Here is a 4,365-nt window from a genome sequence, read left to right as displayed (position 1 = left end):
TCACATTGATCTACTCTGAGTGAAGTCACAGGTAAAAACTGCCATGGCACATACCTTTCCTCTGGCTCTTTCCTTCGAGGACTTGGGCTTTGAGAGTTTTTATGATGTTTGCTTTGGAGAAAGGGGAAAGTGGTGGTGGAAGAGTTTGGACTGTTTAAGGGAGAGATTGATACAGATTGCTGCTGGATGGGCGAATATACCAAATAGAACTCTCTAGGCTGCAGAGTGACTTACAGAGGGAGCTCCAGAGGCAATGCCTAATTTAATGCAGAGAATTACAGAGCACCATTCAATTCAATCCTTACTGGACACCCACCATGTCTAGGTCACAGTGTCTATCACTCTGCAAATATGAGCAAATCTCAGTCCCGCTTCCCCAAAGTTTATCATCTAGTGTAGGAATCAAGAGTACATGGTGGGTATGGGGACTTCCCTGGTGGCACAGAGGTTAAGAATCCGCCTGCCGATGCAGGGGACACGGGGTCAATCCCCGGTCCCAGCAGATCCCACATGCTGCGGAGCAACTAAGCCCGTGCGCCACAACTACTGAGCCTGCACTCTAGAGCCCGCGAGCCACAACTACTCAGCCCGTGCGCCACAACTACTGAAGCCCGTGTGCCTAGAGCCTGTGCTCTGCAACAAGAGAAACCATGACAGTGAGAAGACCGTGCACCGCAGCGAAGAGTAGCGCCCACTCGCCACAACTAGAGAAAAGCCCGTGTGCAGTAAGGAAGACCCAACGCAGCCAAAAATAAATAAATAAACTAATTTTTTAAAAAAAGAGTACATGGTAGGTATGAATCGCAGTTCACAAATTCAAGCATACAAGACAGATGATGATGACGATGATGATGATGATGATTGTTATTATTAAACTTAACCTCTGGTGTCAGCCTCTTTTCACAGGGCCGGAAATAAATTTTCTGGAGTTACTATTGGGGTCCCCTCCCCAGAGCCATGCCACATTTTCAGTAATACCACATGGGGTGTCACTGCCCCCCTGAAGGATTGCTAAGAAACAAGCCCCAGTTTCTTTTTTTTTTTTTTTTGGAAAAGATTTTTTTTATCCAGTGTTTAAGTAAGATTAAAAACTACAAGATTTTGCTTGCAGCTGATGAGCAAGAAGAGAAAAGTTAAACCCAAATTATCATCTGATTGGCTAGTTAAAATGCTCTGACTCAAGATCAAATTATTCAGTGACACACCAGTTACTTTGTGTGGGCTGAGGAGTTCTGGAGCAAAACAGCCCTAAACAAAACATATCATCTGAGAGCACAGGGCTAATGGGCATATGAAATACTAAACAAGAAAGCTGATAAAGGGAGGCTGTCGCAGACCTTTTGCTATTTTAGGCTTCTAGCAGTTGGTTACCATATACAAGGACCTAGCAGCCAGTTATTTTATCTCTTGACTTATCTGAGGTTAAACAACTTTAACCCACTAAGCAGGAATAAAGAGACACTTTGTAGATGAGTTGGAAAACATAAAGCAGGCCCACTTCTCCAGTAGAATTTCAGTTGAATTAAATCATAAGAGAAACAATGATTGCTGCACATATTGTCCTTGTCACACTGCATCTGTTGAGTAGAATTTCCATTCCAAGTGTTGTTTTCATCTTCACCATCGTCTTGAGTCCTCAATCTGTATATCTTGCCCTCCTTTTTAAAGTCTTCCCCCCGTTTCTCCAGCACTCTTTTTCTGACTGGTTCCGTTTTTTCTGAGTTGCTAGAGGATGCAAGGTTTGAGGATTCCAATGATGCTGCTCTCACCGAGGTCTGTGCAGGAGGAGGATTACCAAATAAGAAGTTGCTAATCAATCTCCAGATGGCAAGGAATGGGTAAAGTACTGTCCCCAAGAATGTCCAAAAGTCGCCACTGGAAGAATGTACCATGGATGTAGTTGGTCTTCCTGCTGGCAACAGTACCACTGAAGCACTTGGGGCAAGTTCCAAATCCAGTAATTTCTTTTTATAATCTTCTTTGGTAAATTCCCTCCTGGGAAACATTGTTGCTAATGAAAAATTACCGTAAGTGTTGCCAACAGTCTGTGCAGCAAACTGCCTTGCTTCTTCTAGAGGAGCATCAGAAGGGAACTGATTTGTGAAGGAAGAACCATCAGGAAGACGGAATTGAATTCTCGCAACACTGCTTCTTTCTGTTGTGGAAGAGTCTCTCTTGACTTCCATTTCTGCCTGTTTGGCCAGCAGGGCAGCAGCTTTAGCAGCTTCTACTTCTTCCTTTGTCTTTGCAAAACAAGCAGCTCTCTCTGCACGGTCCAGTGCAATCTTCTGTTTTATACGCTCTCGAGCTGCCCTATCTTCTGCCTTTTCTCTGTTCCTTTCCTCTAACACTCTTTTTGTTAATTCTTCTTCTTGCTTTCTTTTATAATCCAACATTTCTTTTCCAGTTTTCCTCCTCTCAATTTCCTCCTTAATCTCTCTCTGTTCTTCCTCTTTCCTTTTCTCTTCTCTCTTTTCTTCAAGGTGTTTGGTTAGTCTTTCCACTCTGACGGTGAGCTCCTCTGTAGGTCTCTGATTTGAACATCCACCAGGCTCTGGAGACACAGTGGCCTGGCCTGAAATTTCTCCTCCTGTTGCAGAATCTGACTTTGTATCAGAAGTGGGTGGTGTCTCACAGAGCTCTACATTTCTGGACTGACAGTTTTCAGAAGTGTTGTTCTGATCAAATGAGGTGGATGGAGTAGAGACTGACTTTCTCAATGGCCACTATTTGCCACTGATATTTCACTTTTTAACGAGTGCATCTGCCGGACTTTGTGGATTCTGGTAACAAGTTCATCTGCAGGAACATTTCCTGCTATTACTTCCAAGGGAATTCCACTGTCTCCAATAAAGAAACTGGATGGAACACACACTACAGGATAGATCTGTGAAAACTGTAGGCAGGCTTCACTTTTGGTATCGATTTTCACAGCAACAAAACTGTTTGAAGATGCTTCTGTCACTTTCTCATCTTCCCAACTTGCAGCCATCTGTGTAGCCTGTTCATCATCACCTGCCACGAACACCACGAAGACCGTGCCGCTCCTCTTGGCCGACGCGATGGTGGCTGGAATGGCACCCTGGAACCACAGCATCGCTGCCCTCGGGCACAGGCGCTCGCTCGGCGTGTTGCCGCCTCGGTCCCGGAGCCGGCCCCGCCCTCTCCGTCTTTGGGCCCCCGCGGCCCGCCTCCGGCTCCGCACCGGCTTGCAGGCCCGTCAGCGGCTCCCAGGACGCGTGCAAGCGCGCAGGCCGAGGCGCGCCCCGCGACGCATGACGCCACGCGTCGCCGTTGGCAGCGCGCCCCCGTCCTTTGTCTCGTTGGCAAGTCGGTGCGTGCGGGAGCCCGGGAGACCACAGGCCCTGCAGTCCCGGAAGTGGAAGGAGCTCCCCAGTTTCTGAACCTTCAGGAAACACAGATTTTTCCATCTCCCTTATGCTATTTTGGATGTCCCTCTCTCTCTAGTTTAGGGCGGTGGGGCAGAAGGGCTTCCTTTCCTCAAGAGATTTGGTCTATATCAACAAATCTCCTCCCTTTTATCTTTTCGGTAAAACCCTCAAAGCTCTTCTGAGGATTCGGGCTTTTGGAAAACAAACTCTAGAAAGGCTTACAGGCTCTCTCGCTTTTATGCCCTATTTTCTACCTTTCCTGAGTAATGGAGTGCCAGTTGTATGCTTAAAGGGGAGGGAAAACAGAGAGGGGAAAATTAGGTAATAGTCTCAAAATACTGTTTTCAGGCATGGACCATGCTTCAAGTCCAAATGTTTTAACTATTAGGGCAGCGGTGCAAGGAATTCTGGAAGCCTTGAAAAGACAGGGGAGAGCAGAAACAGGTCATGGAAGAGGTGGCACTTCAGAAGAGCTTTGAAGGTTGCTAGATGTAATTTCAATGTAGATATATTCCAGACAAAGGGACCCACATGAGCAGAGGTATTGAGGTGGAGATTTACAGAACACACTGGAAGAGTTTTTTCCAATCTTCCAAGCTTGATCTCATTGCAGCACTCATAGCAAATGGGGTAAACAGAGGCAAGCTGCTGTGGCCTTGGCCATCCTGAGTTCCACCTGGCCACCCTGAGGCTGAAGGGCTCTATAACTTTGCACACCTGTAACCCTCTTCTGGCACACAGAATGGCATGCTGACTTGGGGGCATCAGACCAGAACTGGTTATACAGTTTGACCAGTCTTCGATTTATCAACAACAGTTATTTACGGATCATCTCTGGGCACAGAAATGATCCATAAAGTTAACCACGGTAATGGGGTAATCTCACCACAATATCTCACCATTTTCACCCCACTGGTAGGTCACCACATCGGCTCTCCCACTCATCATGTGATTTTTCCTCTCAATATCCAGA

General features: G+C 46.5%; 1 pseudogene across 1 annotated transcript; it reads right to left on the bottom strand.

Annotated features, from left to right (window-relative positions):
* Positions 1–758: 758 nt before the first annotated feature.
* LOC309653855 (UBX domain-containing protein 4 pseudogene) lies at positions 759–3,097 on the bottom strand (annotated as a pseudogene). The gene has a single exon. The product of its transcript is annotated as a UBX domain-containing protein 4 pseudogene (transcript).
* Between the last annotated feature and the right edge of the window lie 1,268 nt (positions 3,098–4,365).

Source organism: Balaenoptera physalus (genome assembly GCF_965194825.1).
Source record: "Balaenoptera physalus genome assembly, contig: HAP1_SCAFFOLD_1323, whole genome shotgun sequence".
In the NCBI taxonomy this organism is placed as follows: Eukaryota; Metazoa; Chordata; class Mammalia; order Artiodactyla; family Balaenopteridae; genus Balaenoptera; species Balaenoptera physalus.
The sequence above is the reverse complement of the archived record's forward strand: the minus strand, read 5'-3'. Positions and strand labels throughout refer to the sequence as shown.